Below are 24,916 nucleotides of genomic sequence, written 5' to 3'. Positions count from 1 at the left end.
GCTCTGCCCCGGCCCTGTTCGCCCCGTGTCTGTAGCCGCTCTTCTGGTAGCCCCTCTGGCCTCCCTGTCACATGCTTTCTGTTCCCTCTGCAGGTCGCCTGTAACCAGGCCTGCCGAGGGGAGCACCAGGTGTAAGAGGAGAGGGACAAGGGCACCCAGGCCGCAGCCAGGACAGAGCGCCCCAGCCGCAGGTCAGGGGCAGCAAAGGCAGAATACAGTCCCCCTGCAGGCGCCGAGGCCTGACCCAGGGATGTCAGCTCCTTGATCTGGTTGAGGACACAGGATCAAGAGGAGTCACAAGGCTTAGAGCTGGAAGGCCCTCGGAGGTCATCCAGGCCTACCTTCCTTCCATCCATCCATCCTCCATCCATCATCCATCCATCCTCCATCCATCCATCCATCCTCCATCCACTCATCCATCCATCCATCCATCCATCCACCCATCCATCCATCCATCCATCCTCCATCCACCCATCCATCCATCCATCCATCCATCCTCCATCCATCCATCCATCCATCCTCCATCCACCCATCCATCCTCCATCCACTCATCCATCCATCCATCCATCCACCCATCCATCCATCCATCCTCCATCCACCCATCCATCCATCCATCCATCCATCCACCCATCCATCCATCCATCCATCCTCCATCCACCCATCCATCCATCCATCCATCCATCCATCCTCCATCCATCATCCATCCACTCCATCCATCCTCCATCCTCCATCCATCCTCCATCCATCCTCCATCCACCCATCCATCCTCCATCCATCCTCCATCCTCCATCCTCCATCCATCCATCCATCCTCCATCCATCCACCCATCCATCCTCCATCCATCATCCATCCTCCATCCTCCATCCTCCATCCATCCATCCATCCATCCATCCATCCACCCATCCATCCTCCATCCACTCATCCATCCATCCATCCATCCTCCATCCATCCATCCATCCTCCATCCATCCATCCATCCATCCATCCTCCATCCATCCATCCATCCATCCATCCTCCATCCACCCATCCTCCATCCATCCTCCATCCTCCATCCATCCATCCATCCATCCATCCATCCATCCATCCATCCATCCATCGTTCCTTTCACTTAACATGGATTGAGAACCTGCTAAATGCTGACACCACTCTAAGCATTGAAAGATGCAGCCTCTGCCTCAAGGAACTCACTCTCCTGGAGCTGAAGCAGATGCGTCACCAGAATCGCACCATAACCCGCGCGCAGGGCTAGAGGAATAAAAACGACCTCGGGGCGCCTGCAGCTCGGCTCTCCCGAATTCTTCCCCTGACATCCTGGAAGCTGCAGACCCCGCCTCGCCCTGAGCAGCCTTCTCTGCACAGCTCTTAACCCAGACATCGTCCTCTTCAAGGTCAACGCCTCGAATTCCATCGGGCATTATCTGGTCTGGACAAGGTCCTCTCCCACTGGCGTGGGCAGGCTGGGCCCCGGGCCAGGGAACGGTTCTTCAGCTTGGAAGGGCTGGCGGCGGGACAGTGTCTCCTGGGGTCCGAGGCGAGTGGTGGGAACCACCCGCCCACGTTCCCACCCCCGGAGAGAAGAGAATGTGCGGCGTGTGCTGTTAACGAGAAACGCTCTCTTCCGAGCTCCTTCATAGATCACGTCTGCTTGTTTTTTGATGCACCAAAGAACATTCAAATGAGTCCCTGGTGGGCTCAGTTGGGAAGTTCTTTTGGCTACTTAAAATCTCAGCCTCCGAGTCTAAAGCATGCTGGCGGTAATTGTTCAAGAAAATCAAATGAAAGTGGATACAGCGAGTTCCTGGTTATTCTTCGGCCATGGATACAGGCCGCTGTTCATCATGCTGAGCCTCAAGAGAAGATAAAAGCCGGAGAATTGATCTGAGCCTCCGTCGCGGGGGTGCCGTGCATTGCTGGCGTCCAAGTTCCAGCTTAAAGGGACCCCTTCCAGGCCTGTGTTACGTGCCGGGCGGCGGCCGCTGGGTCCCAGTCCCTCCCCATCACCCCTCTGTAGAGGCCGTGGTCGCCTTTGACCTCTGGCATCCAGGGCTCCACGGAGGCCCCTGTCAGCTCAGCCTGGCTGGAGGGGGCCTGGGTGGGGTCTTGCTTCAGGCCCAGGTTTGGGGGCCTGTCCCCTGTTCCTCCCAGACCACCCAGGGCAACCCTAGGTCCTCGCCTGGGTCATATGTCCAAGGTCAGTGGGGCTTCTGATGTGGTGACCGTCTTCCGGCAAAGCCCTCCCACAAGCCAGCCCTGAGAGCAGGAAGTCAGGGGCACGCGACAGGAGACCAGGCCACACGCCTGAGAGACCATGGTATTGGCAGAGGATGGACAGGGCACTCGGCCGCTCCTTCCTGTGATGGTTAATTTCAGGTATCAACTTGGCTGGGCCACAGTATCCAGTGTAGGTGTCATGGCGAAGGAATTTTTTTTAGGTGAGATAAACATTTAAATCAGTAGACTTTGGGGAAGCAGATTACCCTCCATGATGTGGTGGGCCTCATCTGATCAGTTGAGAGCCTTTAAAGAAAAAGACCGAGGAGCCCCAAGGAAGAAGGAATTCTGCCTCCAGATGGCCTGGGACCCGGCCTGCAACATTATCTCTTCCCTGGGTCCGCAGCCTGCTGGTCTGCCTGCAGAATTAAGACCTGCCTGCCCACTCACCATCGTGTGAGCCAGTTCCTTAAATCATCCATCAGTCTCTCTCCCTCTTCTTTCTCTCTCTCTCTCTCTCTCTCTCTCTCTCTCTCTCCCCCCCCCCCCCCCGTTCCGTTTCTCTGGAGGACCCTGACTAATACCATCCTCCGCCCAGGAAACACATGCTCTGCTCCACTGACCCCATCGGATGCTCAGAGGCCGCCTGGGGTAGGCCAGGCTCCCTCTTCCTTCCTGCGCAGGTCTCGGGGCCAGAGCGAGCACTCAATCAAACAGCAATAAGGAGAAAGAATCGCGGTGCTTCCTGCCACTCATCGAGCACGCATTCTGTGCCGGACCCCGCGTGACCTGTCACACGCGCCATCTCGTTCCCTCGCAGCGGCCCCGGGAGGCAGAAGCCATCATCCCTCCCGCCAGAAGCAGAGGAGACGGAAGCTCACGGAGGTCAGCGTCTTGCCCAAGGTCAAGTGCGGCGGGTAGCTGCTGGAGGCGAGATGTGAACGCAGCTCTGTTGGAGGCCGTCCTGCATGATGGGCTCTGGTTCCGGTGTTTCCCGGGAAGCCCGGGCAGTGGGTCGGCGGTGTCACGAGCCGCAGGCCAGGACTTGGGGGCGCCAGCGAGGGAGAAGAATGCCCGCAAAAATGGATGTCTGGGGCTAAGAGCGGGTGAAAGGTGGTGAGATCGGACCCAGGACCAGGCCGGGCCCCCCCGCCCTCGGCACAGGGTGGGGATGGTGCGGGGCGGGGGGGGGGGGGACACCGCCTGCCCCCAGAGCATGCGTCCTGCCCACGTTGGGAGTTACCGAGGGCTGTCACCCTGCCACTCTCCCTCGCAGATAGAGACATAGGTATGGGCGGGCAGGGGGAAATGAAATCTAAAAAGCCATGTCGACTTGAATGATTCTCCAGCAGTGGCCGCCCCTCACTGCTTCGAGAAAGGCAATAAAGCCAGGAGAACCTATAAAAGCGAGTGGCGTGGAGCTTGACAGATCCGGCTGTTCCCGGCAGGTGACGGCCAAGTCAGCCACGGAGGAAAAAGGAAGTCGGAGTCGACCGGGCCAGGGAGGGGGTGACCCTGAGGAACCTCGGCCCCGGCACTCACGTGAGGGGTGGGCACCCGGCAGCCTGTGTGGAGCAGGCCCCGGGCCCGGCCCCGGGTGCAGGGCAGGGCCGGCCATGGCCTGGAGCTGGCGGTAATGGACGTGAGTCCTGAGCATGGGGGGGGGTGGGTGTCTGTGGTCGGCTCGCGGTACACACGCGGGGGTGAGCGGGGACGGGGACGGGGGAGACGCCGGCACAGGGCACCCCTGGAACAGTCCTGGCTCCGGGATGCAGAGCGAGAACCAGCCTCCGGGCTTCGCAGGGCCTCCGGGGGAGACGGCCTCCCACCTTCTTTGTTTAAAGAAGAGCCAGATTAAGGCACTCAGTTTGCGCATTAATTTTGCCACAGACGGGAGAATTTAAATAGCTTTCTAAAAGGTATTTTTAAAAACTGCCTTTCAGGGCTCAGCCTTGCCTTGGTGTCTCTGCAGCTGCCGAAAATACTACGAACATTACTAAAGTGCAGCCCACGCGGGCTCTGGAGGGGTTTGCCAACTCGCCTCGAATGTGATGGGAAACACAGGTGCTCATTTCACTCAGTGACCCGGGAGCCTCGCGGAAGCGCGGCCTGGGCCCTGGGGGCCTCCGTCCTAAGACTCCCCGTCCTTCATGGGTTCGGTGCCGTCTGCTACCTTCTGCTCCTCCTCTCCCTCCTCCTGTCACGAGCTCTAAGTGTCTCTGGGCTCAGACTTTGGCCCCCATCTCTTCCTCCCGAGTGACCCCCACAGCCCGACCCTTGCGCCTCTCTAGTTCCTGACGCAGGTCCTGGCTCCTCCGCCCGACTCCCAACCCATGGCGCCGCTGGATATCTGACGTGTGCTGTGGACCAAACCGTCCCCCGAAACCCATGCGTTGGAGCCTGAACCCCGAAGGCGATGGTGCTTGCCTTGGCGGGGCCTTTGGGAGGTGGTTAGGGTGTGAATCGGGTGGGGCGCAGGACTGGACCAGCGAGCTTATGCGAAGCGGAGAGACCAAGGCTCTGTCTGCCACGTGAGGCCGCGGGCAGAAGACACCGTCTGCAACCCAGGAGGCGGGCCCTTGCCGGACACCGGACCTGCGGCCGCTCGGGCCTGGGACTTCCAGCCTCCAGTGCGGACAGAAACAAACACCTGCTTTTCAAGCCGCCCCGTCCGTCGTGCTTTGTGATGGAGAACTATCCAAGACGACAGTGTGTGCACCAGGAGGCCGCAGGCACCCTCGCCGCAACACGGCCAGAGCGGAAGGCGGGACCCCTGTCGCCCGCCCCGAGCCCCGTCTTCTCGTCTGTGGACACGACACCACCGCCCGCCCAGTTCTGCTGGCGCTGAGTCCACCTGTCAGGCCGGCTCCTCCCTCTGCCCTCGCCTCACGTGGGAAACGTCGGCTAAGTTGTATGCACCTCTCCTCGAAATGGATCCCGGACCTCTGTCCTTCTCCCCCTCCCCACTGCTTACGCCCTGGTCACGTGGCCATGGCATCCCTGGGGCCCTGCCGGGATCTCCGGCTGGTCTGCCAGCCCCACTCTGGGCTCTTCACAAACACCTGTTTCGTCTTTGTTGATAATAACAATGGTGAGAATAAGAATAATGGCCAGGGGGAGCTTTTAAAATGTATGGGATCATGTCACCGCCCTGCTCAGAATGTCCCACAGGCTCCGGGGCGCTTCAAGGAGAAGCCGCAGGCCTTGCCCTTCCTCCGGGGCCCTGGAGGTCGTCCCCGGCTGCCTGCCGCCCACCCCCTTCCTGTCCCCCGCCTCCTTCCTGTCCCCCGCCCCCTTCCTGTCCCCCGCCCCTTCCTGTCCCCCGCCCCCTTCCTGTCCCCCGCCCCTTCCTGTCCCCCGCCCCTTCCTGTCCCCCGCCCCCTTCCTGTCCCCCGCCCCCTTCCTGTCCCCGCCCCCTTCCTGTCCCCGCCCCCTTCCTGTACCCCTCGCTTGCTTGCTTTTTCTGTCACAGCTCAAGCGTCACCTCTTCAGCGAGTCACGTCCTGACCCAGATCGGTCAGGTCACAAACCTTACGACGTCTCACGTTCTCTTGCTCACTGGCTCCCTGTCTGCTCCTCCCACGGGGACCCCCGGCTGGCGAGAGCAGGGACCCCCGGACTCAAGTTCGCAGGCCTCGCACTGCGCCCGACACGCACCCTAGTGCACGCGCCCGGATGAACGGGCGGATGAGGGGAGGACCCGCCCCGGGCCGTCCCCAGCACACGCCATCCCCCACGCGGCCGTGGGACCCAGGCCTCTGCCGAGCCACTTCTGGGCGAGGAGCCGCTGGCCCAGGCAGCATCGAGGAGCGGCCCCGCGGAGTTAGAGGGCGCGGGCGGCATTGCCGCAGGGGGGTGTCGGAGGGCAGTCTGCCTTCGTCACCAGCCCCGCCCCTCACGGGATAGTCCTCGTGTTTCCGGTGTGAAGCGGGCCCTCTACTCTGAACGGCTGGGGTGCAGCCGGCCCCGAGCCTGGGGAATGTGCTGGAGGGGCGGGGAGGGCGTCCGCGGGCCAGAGAGGGGTAAACTGAGGAAGGCCACGTAGCTGCCCCGGCCCTGTGTGCCTGCAGACAGCGAGGCTGGAGCCAGGGCCACCACAGGCAGGAGGCGGCTGTGACCGCGGGGGAGGGGAGGGGGCGCAGGGAGCAGGCGCCCTCCCCGCAGGCGCGTTCTGGCCTAAGGAGAAATATGGATGTTTCCTGGGAGCAGGAGTCACAGAACGATTTCTGGCGGCCATCGGCCCCTCCGACGTGGCAGAGGGGGCCCCAGTTTCCTGCCTCCGATCGGGAGGCCTTTCTTGCCGTGTGACTTGCTTAAACAATGAACTGATTAGAAGTTTTAATTGTTTCTGGGAACTTTGAGGCCTTGGAGCGATGTGAATAGGCCCGTTTTAATGTTTTACAATAACGGTCTTTTAACAAATTCCAGACTTAATTTATCCAAGAACTTGTTAAAATTCCCTCTGTGCAGCCACCGAAGGAAGGCGCTTCTGAAGTCCTTTACTTACCAATAAATTACAGCGGTCTGAAATCATTAGCGGCAAAGTAAATTGTTTTAATTGATCCGAACTTCCTTCCGACCCTGGGATTCGGCCCCTGTGCAGCCGCGCTTTCTCCGACTCTGAAGCGGAGGACGAATCTCCCTCGGACCCTGTCCTCCTCCCAGGGGACCCTTCTCTCAGGAGCCGAGACCCGGACGGAGTCGGCGGCCCCCAAACGCCCACACGCGCTCCAGTCCGGGGAGGGGGTCCTGCTTACCCTTTCCCAGGCGGGGGAAGAGCGCGACGGAGACCACGTTCGAACTCCTTTCCCTGCCCTGGGCTGCGGGGTCACACGCCCTGTCACTATGCCTCTGGCTTTTCGTGCGGGTTTCACGCGGGGTCCCGTGTGCGCACGCTGCGCGGCCAACGCAGAAGTGCGGACACGTTCAGAAGCCGAGAGAGTCTGTGTCCAGTGGCCGCGACGCCCGGACCGCTCCTGGTGGGGAGCACCGGAACGGGGAGCCCTGAGTGCTCCCCGACACTGCCGGACTGCTCCACATCGCGGTCCTGTGTACAGGGATGCCAGCCCACGTGGCCCCTGCAGGGGCCCTGCGCTCCCCGCCCTTAGTTCTCGAGGACCAGACTGGCCTGGTTACATACTGGGGGACATGGGGACGAGGTCCCAGGGTCCGTGCCTGCTGCCTCAGCCTGGTCCCCAGCCCTGTCCCTTGGGAATATGCTGCTTTTTCTGCCTGGAATATTCCTTCCTCTTAACCCATCACTCCTGTGGAAGAGGCTCAAGATGGGCCCGGCCAGGCACCCAAGGGAGCGGCACAGCTCGACGACCCCGCTGTGCGTGAATGTGATCGGCGGCGTCTTGGTCGTCAGGGCAGTGACGGTGGCTTCTGGTCCAGAGGTCCCCTCGCCCCCAAGCCAGGGAGGCGGGAGTCCCAGGATGGTCTGCAAGGCTAATGGGGACCTCAGGGTTCAGGGTAGGGCCCTCCAGGACGAGGACCCAAACTCAGGTCCTGTCTCCGGAGCCTGCTCAGTGCTCTCCTGTGAGCCAGGTGAGCCAAGGGCGGCGGACGTCGGCTGCACGCGGCCCGGCCTGGTGCCGGCAGCCACGGAAGGGGCCGGCCACACACGACGGGGCCAGGGCCGCAGCCGCACGGCCAGGGCAGCTGGGCCGACACTCTCACTTCAGTCTGTCTTGCCTCACTGACCGGAGGGGCCCCTGGAGGGACATGTCAAATGTACAAGGAGAGAACCATTTATAGAGAACCATTCAGCAAACGCCCCTCTTATTATCCCTGGGGGGGAGGGGAGAGAAGCGAGGCGTTTGGGGGTTCGTCCCACGGCCTCGCCTGCCTCCTACTGTCAACAGCAGAGGCTTTGCCCCCCGCAGGGGGAACCTCACGGCGCTCCCCGCGCAGGTGCTGGCGGGCAGAGGCCGGGCACGTTTGGGAGCTGGGTGGACAGAGCCATCTGCAGCCGAGAGTCAGAGGCCTGGCCTCAGGGCCACAGACAAACCGCAGACGGCTGTCCCCGGAGAAACCCGCCCACGCGGACTGCACTCACGGAGGGTCTGTGCCTTCACCGCATCCCCAAGCGTCCCCGAGTCACCCTCCGGTCCTTAATCGGAAACGAGACAGACCTGCCCTGGGAGGCTGGCTTGAGAACACCCACTCGCCCTTTGGAGCCTGAAGCAACAAACGAGCAAGGGATGCGGGGTGCAGGGTGGGAGGTGCAGGCCGGGCGGGGCTCCCCTCCACAGGCGCCGGCAGATATAAGGCAGGGGGCGGCTGTGCGGGAGGAGGCGCGGTGGCCCAGCACCCTCCGCCCCGGCGGCCCTCACGGAGAGGCACCCACAGGCGATCTCCTTCGCCTAAGAGGCGGGTGCATGGGAGATGCCGGGCCCAGCCGACGCCCCTCCCCCGGGAAAACCCCAGCCCTGGGCAGGAAACGCACGATAATGGGAAATGCTGGCGAAGGGAAGGGAGTCTATTTCTCCTTAACTGTCTCTGGCTGCACAAAATTCTGAGAAGCGATTGAAGGTAAATTGCTTGGTTTTCAATTTTAAGCTGCACTTATCCAAGCACGATCTGTCTTCCCTGATGGCACGGGCGAGCCCTGGTGCCCGGCACCAGGCGGGACGAGTCCCCGGTTCACGCCCGGAGGACAGCGCGGCTCGGGCAGGCTTGCTGGGATGCGGCACTGCCTCTCCTCTCCCCTTTGGGCGAATCTCCTGCCCGGAGGCTGTCGGGCTGGCTACCAGGGCGGCACCCAGTGGCCAGCCCGGGGGTGCCCAGGTCACGGCAGGAAGGGGCAGCGGCCCACCTGTCCAAGGCTCCTGGGGGCCCTGGGGTTTCTCTGCCGGGGAGTGACCCCCATGGTTGTTTTGGTGAGGGGTGCTCAGAGCTCCCTGGACGTGCTGCGCTAGGCTTAAAAGTCCAAGTCCCGGGGTTCAAACTCCAGCCCCTGGCTCTGCCGCGCGGCTTTGAGCTCGCCAACACCCCGCCCCCTCCCCCTAGTCCTCGACTGTAAGACGCAGGTAGTGAAGGTGGCGGTGAGGGTTATGTAAGCCCACCACCCAGAGCCACCAGCGTAGCCGAACCCCCAGACACTGGACAACGTAGGGGTTAGGAGACCTTCGGCCTCCTCGGGCCCTGGGGGATGTTCCCTGCTCTGGCCCTCGGCCCAAGCCTTCTGTGCAGACACCTGGGGGCTGCAGACTGCGGAGGCCCCTGCCCGCAAACCCAGCAGAGCCCGGGTCCCCCAGCCGGACCGTGCCAGCTGTGGGGGCTGGAGGGCAGCAGGCCTGGGGTGGGAGCCACGAGGCCAGCACCTCCCTGTGGCCTCCTGACCCGGGGCTGGTTTGGGGCTCGTCCCAGGGATGGAGTTTCTTCTCCTAGCCGAAAGGACGAGAAGACCCTTGCCAGCAGGGCCCCAGACAGGCGGAGGCTGCACCCTTCTGTTGGACCCCAGCTCCAGGGGCTCTCCCAGCACCTGGGGAGCCGGGCTGCGTCCCCAGTCACTGGCGGCTCGCTCAGTGCCTGCTTAGGACAGAGGCAGCTGCCACAGCTAAGTGAATGCGCGCACGCAAGAATGAACAAACGAACGCAGACGGCCAGTGCGACCTGGGGTTCGGGGCGCGTTCCCCAGGAGCCGCGGCCCTCCGGGCGGGGCCAGAGGCTGGAGGGGGTGCTGGTGCCCTTTACATTCCTGGGAGGCACCTTCCTTCCGGGGAAAGCACCTTAAAAATCTCTGAGCCTGACCTTCCGGCTCTGCTCCCTCTGGAGGCTTCTGTGTCCTCACGACCCTTCCCTGGGGAGGGGGGCACCTCCGGGCCCCAGCCCGCCTGGGAACACAGCCCTGGCCGGCGCACACTGGAGGGGCAGAGGTTCCCGCAGAAGCCGCGGGCTCGGGGAGCCCGGGGGCCTGCGACCTGTCGAGGTGCTCATCTCCGAGCACTTAACGTGAAGATAAATGGCTGTGAAAGGCGCTTTCCCCCCTCAACCATGTAAACACGGAGCGGCAGACGAGTAAGTCACATTAGGTCTGACGCGGGGAGGCTGTGAGGTATGACTCACCCTGATACGTTTAATGTATAATTTAGAAACATATCATCAAAATGGGAAAAAAGGGAAGAACCTCTTAAATAACTCTGAAAGATATTCAGCTCTGAAATCACGGGCAGTTAGAGCTGAGTGTGTGCAGCCAGCTCCCTGGCAGGTAGGCGCGCCCCCCACGCGCCCCCCACTCTGAGTGAGTGGGTTTAGACGGATCCTCCAGCTCCGTGCTTTGGGAGGGAAGATGCACCCTTTCCAGAGAGGGCGGCCTGGCCAGAGCCCACCCTGGGCCTCTGCTGGACCGAGCAGAGACCCCTGCAGGGGCCGGGCCGGGTGTGGACAGGCTGCGGGCTTTGAGGGCCCCCGAGGCTGGGGGGCGGGCAGGGGGCCCACCTGAGGCTCCTCCCCCCTGTTCCTGCCAGGGATGCCTCTTCCCTCTCATTGGACACGGCAGGTGGCTGGGGGTAGGGAAGGCGTGCAGACGGCGTGGCCTGGGGACAGCAACAATTCCCGGCACTTACGTCCCTCTCTTCCTGGGGGTCGGTGGTGGGCGTGTGGGGGTGGCAAAGCAGGCTGCAATGGCGGGGGGAGGTTAGGGAGGTCATAGGTCTTAGGCTGAAATATCTAGACCGCCGGTCCATGCAGCCGCCTCCCCGACAGCCGGATGGGGGATCCCCCGTCCAGGTCGCTATCACAGTTCTCTTTCTGCCCACCAGGCAGCTGGGGCGTCAGAGCGTCGGCCCCTGGCTCAGCCCCCGCCGGCCACCGCACTGAGCCCCGCTGAGCCCGTGTTGCTTCCTCTGTGATGTCACGGGGCGATGACACCCCCACCCTCGATGGTGTGAGGATCGAGCGGGGCCCCCACTCCCGCCGGGAGACAGTGCCAGCAGGTACGCAGGAGGGGGAGTCTCTCCTCTCAGGTGTGTCTGCCCAAGGAGCCCGGGGCAGAGCTGATGCAGGACGGAGGCTGCGGGGCCAACAGCCGAGGGGCCGGTTAGGGATGGGGGCGGGTCCAGGGGTTCACAGTCCTGGCTGCTGCCACAGCCCCCCTGGGGTGCAAGGACACCCTGTCCGTGCCTGGGTCTGCGTGGGGACCGGCCACGGCGCTGGGGTTGTTTGAAAGCTCCCGAGTTGTCCTCCTGTGGCTCCAGGGTGTAGACTCCAGCCTGGCGGCTGCACAGCACCCTGGGGCGCGTGGGGCTGTGGGTGTCACCTGAGGCCGGCGAGGAGTCCAGATCGAGCTCCTTTTCCAATAAATGGGACGGTGTTCGAACCAAGGACACTGCCCTAATTTCTGAAAGAGTCACCTTCAGAGCATGTCCACGGTCACCATCTGCTCTGCCTTAACACGAGCTGCCGACACCACACCCATGGGTGGCACAGCCCCGCCACGCAGCGACAGGAAGGAGCTGTCCGTGGTACGAGGGCCCCGGGTGTCCCGGGGATGGGCATAAAGGATGCCGGTGGCAGGAGAAGGCCCTGGCTGGACACGGGAGCCCCCTCCGAAGTCCCCTTCACTCCTGCAGATGCCCCTGTCCTCAGTCTGAGTCCTCCCCAGACCCTGGCGCCTCACCGGGAGCCACCCTGGCTCCCCCGCCTTTCCAGATGTCCTGAGGACTACTGGCCCAAGCTCCGTGCCTGCCCCATGAGCTCCTCTGAGGAGCTCTGCCTGGGGCGTGGGAGACGCAGAGGCCGAAGGCTCAGCTCGGACCACCGGGCAGCTGGACAGGGGTATGATGTCAACATCGCCAGACCTCGCACACCGGTAAGAGGGGCTGAGGGGGGAGGTGGAAGGGGGCTGGGCGGGGGCTGACCGAGCAAAGGCCCGGAGGCAGGATGCTTGCAGTGGATTGGGGACCGGTGAGCCGTGTCTGCCCGCTTGTCTGAGCTTCAGTAAGTATAACAATCCGCTTCCCTTTGCACCCCGGGATGCATGAACTGGGTTCTGGCGACCCCCCTTTTGTCCCTGGAGGCCATCCGCTCCTACCCTCCCACAGCTCAGCCCATTCTCCACCCTACCGCCAGCACAAGCCCATGTTCCCACTCTTCCTGGCTTCCTTCCTCGCTTGCAACGAAACCCCAAGTCTGTCAGACCCCATCCGAGTCCATCCGCCCCCTGGTGACCTCTGCAGGAGCCCTGGTGACCCCTGCAGGCTTGCCGCCCACGCGGCTCCTCCTCCCACGGCGGCTGGAGCTACACTGGATGCTCCTCAAACACACCGTCTGCTCTGACCCCAGGGCCTTTGCACACGCTCTTCCCGCTGCTGGAAGTTCCTGTCCCCGGGTGTATCATGGCCCTTTCCTCCCCTTCACTCGGGTCTCTGCTGAGACATCATTTCTGCAGCGGGGCCTGCCCCTCCAGTCTGTCTGAAACCCGGTGCGACTCCTTCGCTCTGTTTTGCTACAGCATTTATCACCCCCTGAAGTTACGGTACAGGCCCGCGATCCAATTCCGAAATCCATAAAGCTCTGGGAACCAAAACCTCGTTCATAACTCATCTGGGGCGAAGCGGGATCTGAGCTGACGCGAGGCTATTTATAGCCCCGGTTCGTCCCCCTCGGTGTGAATATTCACACGTTTTGCTGCAGAAACATTAACGCGTTTGATTACGGAATGTTACTCCACACCCCGCTGGGGACATTGCATAATATACGGTTTATGCACCAAACCACGTTCCCAAAATGCAGAGTCTGAAACCCAAAACGGCCTTCTAAGCCCTGGTGCTACTAGCATCAAGGGCTCCATAATTCTTTGCGGTGTGTGTCGGGGAGCGGTCCCATATGTTGTAGGATACTGAATTGCATCCCTGGCCTCTACCTACTAGATGCCGGTAGCTGTCCCCCCAAGCTGTGACAATCCAAAATGTCCCCAGACAAGCTGTGACAGTCGAGGAGCACTAACTGAAGTGCATGGGGCCTTAGGAGTTCCGAATGAGGCGTTGTGGACCTCTCTCTCTATTGATTTGTGTACGTATGTGGAATGTGAATTCCCCGGAGGCAGAAATTATACCTGTTCTATTCTCTGCTGTGGCCCCAGCGTCTAGAGGGGTGTCTGTTGCCGAGTTAGCACTAAATAAACAATTGCTGCATTCAGAAATGAAGGATTCCGTGGGGCCTCCAGCAGGCCCTTGGGGTCCTCACGCCCTGGGTTTATCAGAAAGTCTTTCAGATGCACCGCCCCCCCCCCCGCCCCCGCCAGCAGCAGAGGGCAGGGGACACCCCGCTGTCCATCCTGGCTCCTCTCCAGGGATGCCATAGTAACCCCAGGGGTGTGGGGCGCTGGGCGACTGCCCAGCTCCTTCACCTGACCCCACTGCCACTAGGCAGTCTGGACATTGCTGTCCTTAGACCCTCGGTCCTGAAGGTGGGGACGATGACTCGTGCCCACACCTTGGGAGGCAGTGCCTCGTAAGGGGCTAGACGCTCATCTGCTGTGTGGAGTTGAATTTCCCTTCATCACCGCATGAACCTGGTAGAGAGAGGTCTGGGTGCATGGAGGGCCTCGTGGACCAGGGCCAGAGCCCCCAGGTGAGTTAGCAGGCAGGGTCAGGGATGAGTGTCTTTGGTAAGCCCTGTCTCTGGCTTTTGCCCTGAGAAGAAGCGTTCAGAGCAGATTACACAAGGTGGGACAGGTTATTGTGTCCTAATCACATCTCTGTCTGGTGACAGCTCAGCCTCTGCTTGCTTACTCCCAGTGGTGGGGATCTCATCCCCTCCTGGGACAGCCTCGCATACTAGAGGACGGCTCTAGCCATTAAAAAAGACCTTCCTTTCCTTGGGCTAAAACCCCGTAGCCGGACCTGCTGAACCCGCCCTGCTTTCCAGAGCTCGGAGCAGCTGCCCAACCCTCACCCCCTCCCAACACACCTCGACTTCCTGGGCTTCTCAGGCTTCCTGTTTCACATGCACACAGGGACCCCAGTATTCCTGATTTCCCCAGGACCGTCCCAGATTTAATCTCCGCATTTTATTAACAGCGCCCCTTTCCTTCTCCCGGTGTGTGTGGGGGGGAGGGGTCTCCTTTCATCTGGAACGTCTAGTTAGCTTCTGTCACACAGTTCCCCCATGACGTGGGACTGAGTCTCCTGTTCCCCAGGGCACTGGGCGGGCCAGGGACGGCAGCCGGTAGAGACCAGTCTTCCCGCTAAAGACCGAGCCCCACCTTCGCAGTCTGCCTCAACTGAGGCTGACGTCCATGGAAGGTTCCAGAGAGTGTGTGCCCAAGGCCTGGGTGGGGGCCTTTTACACCGAGCTGGGGCCAACAAGCAGGTGACGCAGAGCACGGAGGGGGTGGGCAGGCGTCGGGGGGCTGTGTCTGGGGCACGTCCGCGGGCCCCATGGCGGGTGACGCAGAGCGCGGAGGGGGCGGGCCGCGGTCGGGGGGCCGTGTCTGGGGCACGTCCGCGGGCCCCATGGCGGGTGACGCAGAGCGCGGAGGGGGCGGGCCGCGGTCGGGGGGCCGTGTCAGGGGCACGTCCGCGGACCCCATGGCGGCAGAGGCGGCTGTCCCCAGTGTCCCCAGTGCCCCGCCCCTTCGTCTCCTGGGCACACGGCCAGCCACCGGGACTGAAATGACATTTCCCAGCTCTCTCTGCAGCTAGGCATGAGCATGTGCCTAAGCCCCGGCTAATGAACGGCGTGTAAGGGAAAGGAAGTGTTTGTAAAAGGAGGGCGTGCGCCTCTCTCCCTCCCGGTGCGTGGGATGATGATGTGATGGCCGGAGTTAGAGCAGCCCCGTGAGGCTGGGGCGCACAGCGGGCGGCTGGGTGGTGCTACGACCGGAGGCAGCTGAGAAACTACCGCGCTAGCCTTTCAGGGCCTCCCTTGGTTTAGGTTTTCTGCGCCTCGCAGCAGAATCCAACCCAGTGCAACCCGAGCCCAGGCAGGTGTTCCCGCTGGGGAGACTCGTTTGTGGCCACACCTAAGGGTGCAGGGCAAGGGGGCCCCGAAGGTCAGGGCGGTGAGGCCCTCGGGGGCGGGGCGGGGAGGGGAACAGAGCGATCAGGAGGCCAGTTAGAGCGCGGCAGGCATTGTGGGCAGGACGGAGAGCGCGCTCCGGGCACGCAGACGGGAGAGCCCTCCCTCCTTCCTGCTCTTCCCTACGCGGCTACCCGTGGGCTCCCACTTCTGGGAGGTCCCTGTCCCTGTGGAAGGAGGTCTCTGCTTTTCCGGGGGGCAGGCTCCCAGAGCAAGCCCTCCTTTCTGGGGGTCAGAGCCAGCTCCCCGCCATTGCTGAGCATTTCGGAAGCAACACGTTGTCTTCTGTCCTCCAGGAGGCTCGCGATGGCAGAGCAGACCAGCCCGAGGGGAGGCCCGCCAGCACGCTGCCCACTGTCCCGGGCCGGGCGGCTTCGCTCCGCCCTACAGTGGGTCCATGAGAGACACGGGGGAAGCACTCCTGTCCTCATGTGACAGATGAGGAAGCCGAGGCACAGCTCAGGAGGGCTGCTCCGAGCCCCCGGCGCAGAGCTGGAAACCAGCTCCGAGCCGTTTGGCGCTAGCTCCTTCTCTTCCAGGAAACTCGCAGCCACAGGCTGCTGACCAGGGGGAGGCGGAGGTCCAGGGAGCGGGGGTGGCCTCGCCCAGGACGCAGGGTCGGTGTCCCCACGAGGCTGTGGCCGTGCTGGGCCTGGCCTGCCTCCGAGGGGCGGGCGCATGGCCCGGTGGAGGGCCAGAGGCCCCCTCCGCGGCCCTCCCAGGCACTGGCCTTGGCGGCCTCGCCCCCCGTTTGCTGGCGCCCGGCCCGGGCCTTGCTTCTGTACTCACTCCAAATTAAAACCCCATTGCTGGCCCTTCCTAGGTAAAAAGAGTTAATTTTCAATTCGAGTGTGTGGGAGGGTATCCCCGGGGAACATAGTAATGAAGCCGCTAGTGCTAGTTGCAAAACAAATAGATAAATCAATGTTTCAATTTTCTCCATGTGAGAGACCGGGCTGCAGTTGCTTAGCAATTCAAAGAGCATTACTGCGGGCTCTGGGAGGCAGAAAGTTGCTGGGGCTTGAGCCGTCCTAGAACAAAGACCAAACTTACAAGCTCGGGGCCGAGGCCAGTCGGAGCCAAGGAAGGAGGCTGCTTCCAAGGGCAATCCCTGCGGGATGCCGGCAGGAGCCTCCGAGCCGGCGGGAGCCTCCATGCCGGCGGGAGCCCCCGAGCAGGCGGGGGGCAGAGCCGAGGACCCAGCGGCACCAGCAACACCCAGGCGAGGGCTGTCTGGGCCCCCTGGAAGGGAAAGGGGGTGCCTGCCTCCCCTGGGCCGCCCAGGAACCCCAGCCTGGCCTGGCCCTGCCGGGGCGCCTCCGGCCTCGATTGGGCCTCCGGAAACGTGGCAGACTGGCTCTGTGCGGCCCCTGGGTCCCGCCCGCGCCCGTCCTCGGGCTCCCGGCACCCTGGGTGCGGAGGCACCGAGCGCTGCCCCGCGCCCTGTCCCGCCAGCGCCCGTCGAGGCAGCTTCTGTTGTTAGCCCCATCTCACAGATGAGGAAGCCGAGGCTCGGCACAGCGACGTGGCTTTCCCAAGGTCACGGGGCCAAGACGTGGCATGTCACACCGCCTCACTGAGCACCTCTGTGCATGAGGCTCGCGACTGGCTTGGGGTTTGGGAGACGCCGGTTGGGGGGTACCCAGACTCGCGAAGCCCAGGAGGGGCTTTGCATGAGGCCTGGCACGGGGTCGGCCTGCAGGTGTGGCAGCTGCTGCCGTCACCGGTCATGAGTGGTGGCATCGGTCCCTGACACAGCTGCCTGAAGCCGGGGTGACCGGTCGGCCGACCCCAGGCCTAGCATCGGTGCCCTGTGTCCGAAGGCCCTCCGGGGGCCATCCGTCCGTGATGAGGGACCATGAGACGAAGCCCAGCTCCCCGGCCATGTCCCTCTCCCTCTCCCCGCCCCGTGAGGCCCTGCTCTCCTCATTGCCATCTGGTCACCCTGTGCCCTGCCCACAAGCCCCCACCCGGCACCGTCTGAGGTCCCGTGGGCGCTCATGCCATTCCCGAGTGGGGCCAGCTGCGGGTGGGTGTTCTGTCTGCCACCTGGCCCGCGGGAAATGGGGCGCCAGTCTCTGTGGCTCCCGTGGTGTCTGCCACGCCAAGGCGGGGAACGCCGGTCACGTGACCCCGTCAGGGCTCCCCGTGCAGGAGCTGTCCCGACAGTGCTCCCTCCCCTGGGGTTCCCGTACCCGCAGGGCTCTTTGTCTGGAAGGCTCCTCCTTCTTCCCCGCTGTCACTTGAATGCCCCCAAGGTCCTGCCCGGACGTCACCCCAGGCAGCCCTGGGACGGACACCCTTCCCCATCTGGTCTGAACAGACGGACTTGTGCCCGAAACCTGTGCTGCCTCAGCCCCCTCTCTGTCTCCTCTCTGGGACTCGAGCCCCCGAGGGCAGGGACGGCCTCTTCCGGCCCAGCGAGCCCCGGCTCCCAGTCCCACGCTTGCCTCAGACGTGGCCCGGGAGCTGACTGCCACATCCCAGACCCCAAGAACTGCACCTAAGCCGGTGATGAAAGAGTCCACAAACGTAAGGAAACGGACTTTGGAGTAAAACCAGTCGGACCTGAGATCCCGGCTCTGCCACCACCAGGTAGGCGCCTGGAGGACCCTCGAACCCCTCTCTACCCTCGCTCGTCTCCTAGGCAACGTCGGGAGAGAGCCTTGCCTCCTCGCGGCGTGAGGTTACAGAGCACGCATTGTGACGCCCGGGGCCCCAGCGCGGCCACCACTGTGACCGCCAGCGTGCTGGAACAGCACGGGTCTGCGTTCTTTCTGGAAGCTGCTCTGACTCCTCCAGGCCGCATGAGGGCCGGCAACCACGCCACTCACCGGCAGGTGCCCTGTCCCTGTCAGAGGACCGAAGGTCAGCCCAGGTGCCCCCAGAACATGCCCCATTTCCCCTGGGCAAGGCCCCTCTCGATTCTCAGCTGCTGCCACTCTCTCCCTCAGCACCCGGGTGGGCTTCTCGAGGGCAGAGGACAGTCCTTGCTACTTGTCACTCCTTTTATAAACCTGAGGCTCCATGCTCACTAACGTGGGAAGGCGGAGCTAAGCCTGCTGGCTGTGCTCCCTGGGGCGGGGGTGCTGGCGGGAGAGCCCTGGCTGGGGGATGGGGGACGTTCCGAATGCCTTGCCTCATTTCCACGGGGCCGTGGCCTTCTGTCGCCATGGAACCAGGAGCAACTTGGGGCCACGCCCTGCATGCTGGGCACCTTGCCCATGAAGGCAGGTGGCCCGGCCTCTCCCCTGCAGTGGGACCCCTGGGTGAGGGGCAAGGAGCCTCCCTGAGGCGGGTCACTGGGCGAGGACGCGGGGAGATGGCCACAAATGGCTCAGCCCCTGGTCCCGCGGGGAGACCCAGGGCCTTGGTCTTCTCCTCGTGAAATGGGGGTCCCAGGGCTGGGGACGCACAGGGCAGGCCACACCCCCGTCGTCCCTCCCCCCAGCTGGGAGGCCCTGGGAGCCAGGGGGCAGCTGGGTGTGACCACTGAGGCTTCCTTAGTGATTTTTTCTAAACCTTTTCAAGAGAGATCCAAGCAGTCTATGCCCATGCCACCCTGAAGTGCCCGATCTTATCTGATCTCGGAAGCTAAGCGGTGTCGGGCCTGCTTAGTACCTGGATGGGGGACCACCTAGGAAGGCCAGGTGCTGCAGGCATTTAAAAATAAAAGAGAGAGAGAGCTGCGAGCAGGTGTGTACAGGCAGGAAACAAAGCCGCTGCCAGGTCCTTTTGGTATCTAGGGTTCCACGGTCACGCGGGTTTGGGAAGCATGCCTGTTACCCCGCCTGGGGACTCTCAGTGTGATGCCAACGCATTTTTGGGAAAACCTGTCAAGCTTGTTTTATCCAGTGTTCCTCAAAGTCACCTGATCGTGGAACCCCGTTTTTGTGGGACAGTAAATAACCGTGACCTTGAAATACGGTTTTGGAAACGATGCTCTAGACCAAGGGTTGGCAAACTACAGTCCACGAGCCAGATTCGACCCCTGCACCTGCTTTTGGAAATAAAGTTTGCGGGAACACAGCCGGCCCAGCACGGAGTTGTTATCGGTGGTGGCTCTCCTGCCACAGAGAGGGCGCGTCACGGCAGGGACCGCCAGGCAGAACGCACTGTCCGACCCCGAGAGAAAAAGTTTGGCCGACCTTTGCTTTAGACCCAGGCCTTAGGAGACTGTTTTAAAAACAGGCAGGCTGGTGTGGGTATAAAGAATATGGGTCTGTGTTTACACCACCGGAAACACTTCCAGTGAGGAAGGAAATCTGATTTAAAAAAAAAAAAGAAAGAAAAACCTGCACCTCAAGTTCCAAACAGCACCCCAGGCTTGTGGCGCCCGGGGCTCCCCTCCAGGGGGGCCGGTGGTGGGAACGGCCAAAGTGGGTGGCGTTCCTGTGCCCACAGACAACCAGTAGGGGGCGCCCTGGCTTGCGCCAGAGACCGGGAGATGCCTGAGATGCCTGAGACCTGGGACCCGGTGGCCCTGATCCCTCCTGGGGAGGCAGGCTGGGAGGGGGCGGGGCGTCTCCGCCAGGCTGGTTTATCTCAAAACACATAAAAGCACCACTGAGAGCCGTTCTGAGCCTGTGGGGGCACCTCGCTCTGCACACCAGGTGTCCTTCTGGAGCACCTCGGGGGGCCTCTGCCCTCGAGGACAGAGGTGGCAGGGATCTGGAGACCTCCTCCTCCAGGCCTCCGACCTCCCAGCCGGGACCCACGATGCCCGCCTTGTGGTTTCTTCGCATCGGTCGGTCTTGGGGCCGCTGCGTTCTCCCAGCGCCCCGAAGACCAGCCCGTCTCCTCTTTCAGAGCCCTGAGTCGCAGGCTCATCGGCAAGCGCCAATATTCGCAATCGATTATCCCTCACCTCCTTCCCCGGGGATCCGGTGGGCCCTGCACACCCTGCCAGACACGCCTCCCTCAGATACGACCCTCACGGTGCCGCGCTCCTTCCCAGGGGTGTCGCTGGCTCCCTAGTGCTCGTCCTCTGCGTGACAGGGCCCTGTGCTGCACCCTAAGATGCTCGCTGTCCCCTGGCACCGGAGGCTGAGCCTCCCGGCAGTCAGGCCCATCTCTCCGCTCCACGGCCTCCCTGAGGGGTCCAGGGAGGCGGAGACTGGGGAATGGGCATAGTAGACCCGTGACAAGTGCGCCTCCCCTCCCCCCGCCGACGCCGGTGCCAGGCACTGGTCACCACCGGTCACGCACTCTGTCCCCGAGCCGGAGCTCAGATGCTAACGTGAGGAACCCGACTTGCCACCGTTCTGCTGGGATGAACCCGAGGCTGTGGGAGGCAGCTGGGCCGAGAGCGCATGGCCGTTGGGGGCGGGGCGGAGGCGGAGGCAGGCTCGAGCTCCTGTCCCCCTCGGCCTGGCCCAGGGCTCTACGCACGACGGCTGTTGGCAAGCACTGGACCCACGTGCTGTAAACCGGATCCTGCCTCAAATGAGCAGGAGGGATTCAGCCCTGAAGGAGCCCGCGATGCCGGGAGGAGGCCCGAGCCACCTCCTGCCTCGTCTGCTTGGCGGGTGTGATTTTGACGCGCTAAACGCCGGCAGGGGACGGACGGGTCAAGTGCAGAGGCTACTGAGTCCCGTGGCCTTGGGCTCGACTCCCAGCTCCCAGGGTTGTGGGGCTTGGCAAAGGATAACCCCCCACTTTACAGAGGAGACCGCAGGGGCATGGGGAGCGGCAGCATCCTGCTCGGCCAGGGAGCCCGAGCGTGGAGAGGCAGGGGACAGGCGCGAAGCCACGGCCCAGAGAGCCGCACTGTGCTGTGGGGACTGTCACTGAGTTACCTGTGCCCTTCCCCCAGGGCCTGAGTAAGCCCAGAGCAGGTGGGTCTGGGGCCTGTGAGATGACACGGGCAGCTGGGCCCTACGTTGGCCGTCACGGGGGAGCCTGGAGCTCTGGCCCCATCTCGGCCGACCTGAACCCTCGCCTCTCTCTGCCGCCTCCTGCAAGTCCAACGACCTTCCCGGGAAAGGAAAGAGGGCTGAGGGTTGGCAGAGCTGCCTGGGAACCCAGCCATGCAGAGAGGGAGCTGAGTAAACAGCCCTCCCCCTCAGAAAAATGACCCTGCTGGTCTCGGAGTTAAAAATAGAGGCGCATTGATCGGGGCCGTGCTCAGCGCGAGTTATCAGAGCTTCATTGGCAAAATGACTGGCCCGAGTCAGCCCCTCAGGTAATTTATTTTTCTACTCAGCTGGCCAGGGAGCACCCCTGCACATCCTGGGCCATGCAAACGAGGCCCATGTGTCCCCCAATGCCACGGCTCACTCACCAGGTGCCTGAACCCGGTTCTGTCCCCGGAGGGGACGGGGGTGTCCTGTCCTCTCCAACTCTGTTCAGACACTGCCCTGGTTCCCCTGTAATTAATAACATTTGGAAAAGTCTGCTTTGAAGGCCTGTTTCACAAATGTAGGGGACCGGCTCGCCACCCCCAGCCCGAGGCTTAGCGCTCAGCACACGGCCCTGAGTCCTCTCCTGTCATTACCTGGGTGGCCCTGCAGCTGTGGTCACCTGCCTGGGCACCTGAGCCCTCTCTGGACCCTGGAGGGGGTCAGACCTGGCCCCCTGGCCTGGGTGGGCTTGCAGGCTTCCTGGAGGGGCTCCCAGGAGCTGGGGGTGGGGGTGGAGACCACCCTCGTGGCTCACCCACCGAAGACGCTGGGACTGCGTGGTCACCTGCTCTGCGGGCTGCACCGCCCACCCAAGGCGAGTCCTCTCAGCTTCCCTCTCCCCCAGCGCTGTCACTCCCACGGGAATGCAGATGTCACCTCGCTGGGGTACTGGGCCACGTAGTGTCCCCACAAAATCCATGTCCACCTGGAACCTTAAAACGTGACCTCATCTGGAAATAAGTTCTTTGCAGAAGTGACTGGTCAAGGGTGGGATCACACTAGGTTAGGCGGGTCCTAGGTCCAGTGCCTGGGGTCCTTCTAAGAAGGGGAGACACACAGGCAGAAGGCCTCATGCGGACAGAGGCCGAGCTTAGGGACGCACGGCTCCCAGCCAGGGGAGCCAAGGGCTGCTGACAGCCCGCGGAAGCCAGAGACGCCTGGAGGTTCCCTCTCGGAGCTTCCAGAAAGAACCCACCCGGCAGCTCCGTGATTTCAGGCTCCGGCTTCCGGACTGTGAAACAACACGTTCCTGCGTTAAGGACGCCTGGTCTGCGGGACTTGGTTATGGGAACCGGGGTCAGCGTCACAGAGCGCCTGCCTGGGTGGCAGGGAAGGTCAAGGGCCGACCCCCCGGCCTGCAGCTGGCAAAACGCACACCTTCCGATGCCTCAGTTTCCTCGACCCTAAAACGGGAACAATGATGGCTCTCACAGGAGCGCTACACACACCCCAAAAGTGCTTTGTCAATGCCACCGTGCAGCTCAGTGCCAAGGGCGTTGGTGGCCTGGGCGAGTGGGGCCCCTGGCAAGATCCTTCCTGTTCGGCTTCCGTCCACCTGCATGCGGGGCGCTAACCCTGCGAGCCACTGCACGGGGCTTGCCTGGTGCCAGGATTTAAGGCCCTGTCCAGAAAGAAACCCCTTGGAACTAGAAATACGAAAACGGCTCGAAATGAGGACATTGCTTCCTAGCAGAAGTGAGGCAGTGATGAGTCCAGACACCAGCTGCCTTGCTCTCCGGAAGGGCTGGCTGGGCCGGGAGCGCAGGAAGGGGAGAGGGCGGGAGGGAGGATGGCAGGGAGGGAGGCATCTGCCCGAGTCACCGGAGCTCAGACCTGGTTTCTCATCAGACCAGACCTTGGCCACCCCAAGGCCCTTTATTTTTGTCTTGCATTTCTCTTCTGCCTTTCGCAAGCTTTCTTGTCTTTCCGGACGGCAGAGGGGGTGAGGAAGGGAGCGAATTACTGCTGAACACTTACAGGCCTGGTTCTGCGAGGGACACCTTAATTAAAAACTAATGTCAGAACAGTTTCCAGGCCACCCGCAGCCAAACTCCTACCCCTGCTGGTGACTGCCGACACCTGACGCCCGGGCCAGCTCTCAGCATGTGTGCAGACTGGCAAGAGTTTGCCCCCAGCTTTCCCCTCTCTGTTCTTTCTCTCTCCACCCTCTTGGCCCTTAAGCACTGAGTTCATCCAATTCTCTCCAAAAGGACCCTAATTCATACTACAGTGTAAATGACCTGAAGCAAACAATGGGAGAGCTGTCAAAGAGGGTTACATTGCATCAAGGATCAAAACCAGAAGCTAGGGAAAAGAAGCTCTCCCAGATGAATTTAAGATTGAGTCAGAGGACAGAGGCAGAGTGAGGGGCAGCTGGTCCCGTGGGGAGTCTCAGGGTCCACACAGTGCCACTAGAGGAGATTAAGCAAGCCGGCCCTGGGCCTCACAGGACCCCTGATGATCAAAGCAAAGGATGTATTTAACTGATGTACTGCCTTTAACAAGGTAGAGAAAAAGGCACATGATTTTAGAAACTTTACCATTAAGAGAAGGATTAGGCAGGGCAGTTAGCTGAGTGGACTGCTCGCTGAGTGTTTCCTGACTGAGGAGACATGGTGAGGGTGGCTGCAGGGACTGGGATCCAGGGCACATTGTCTGCACCTAGATGGCGCAGTGGCAATAGTGGTGATGATGGTGATGGTGATGATGACGGTGATGGTGATGATGGTGGTGATGGTGATGATGGTGATGGTGTTGATGATGGTGATGGTGTTGATGATGGTGATGGTGATGATGGTGGTGATGGTGATGATGGTGGTGATGATGATGGTGATGGTGATGATGGTGGTGATGGTGATGGTGGTGATGGTGGTGATGGTGGCGATGGTGGTGATGGTGATGATGGTGATGGTGATGATGGTGGTGATGGTGGTGATGGTGATGATGGTGATGATGGTGGTGATGGTGATGGTGGTGATGATGGTGATGGTGATGATGGTGGTGATGGTGGTGATGGTGATGATGGTGATGATGGTGATGATGGTAGTGATGGTGATGGTGGTGATGGTGGTGATGGTGGTGATGGTGATGATGACGGTGATGATGGTGGTGATGATGGTGGTGATGGTGATGGTGATGATGGTGGTGATGGTGATGATGGTGATGGTGTTGATGATGGTGATGGTGTTGATGATGGTGATGATGATGACGGTGGTGATGGTGATGACGGTGGTGATGGTGATGGTAGTGATGGTGATGATGATGATGGTGATGGTGATGATGGTGGTGATGGTGATGATGGTGATGATGGTGGTGATGGTGATGGTGGTGATGATGGTGATGGTGATGATGATGGTGATGGTGATGGTGATGATGGTGATGATGGTGGTGATGGTGATGATGGTGGTGATGGCGATGATGGTGGTGATGGTGATGATGGTTATGATGGTGATGATGATGACGGTGGTGATGGTGATGACGGTGGTGATGGTGATGATGGTGATGGTGTTGATGATGGTGATGGTGTTGATGATGGTGATGGTGATGATGGTGGTGATGGTGATGGTGGTGATGGTGATGATGGTGGTGATGGTGATGATGGTGGTGATGGTGATGATGGTGGTGATGGTGATGATGGTGATGATGGTGATGATGATGACGGTGGTGATGGTGATGACGGTGGTGATGGTGATGGTGGTGGTGATGATGATGATGGTGATGATGGTGATGGTGGTGATGGTGATGGTGATGATGGTGATGGTGATGATGGTGGTGATG

The 24,916-nt window shown here is 61.8% G+C and overlaps 1 protein-coding gene and 1 pseudogene across 12 annotated transcripts in view; one reads left to right on the top strand and one right to left on the bottom strand.

The window, feature by feature from the left end:
- The window catches only part of CAMTA1 (calmodulin binding transcription activator 1), a 731,085-nt gene that overhangs the window by 129,541 nt on the left and 576,628 nt on the right, over positions 1-24,916 (bottom strand). The window lies entirely within an intron of this gene.
- Positions 18,781-18,898, top strand: LOC118605154 (annotated as a pseudogene).

Source organism: Rousettus aegyptiacus, unplaced genomic scaffold, assembly GCF_014176215.1.
Source record: "Rousettus aegyptiacus isolate mRouAeg1 unplaced genomic scaffold, mRouAeg1.p scaffold_m13_p_1, whole genome shotgun sequence".
In the NCBI taxonomy this organism is placed as follows: Eukaryota; Metazoa; Chordata; class Mammalia; order Chiroptera; family Pteropodidae; genus Rousettus; species Rousettus aegyptiacus.
Note: the sequence above shows the minus strand (reverse complement) of the source record. Positions and strands in the feature narration are given on the sequence as shown.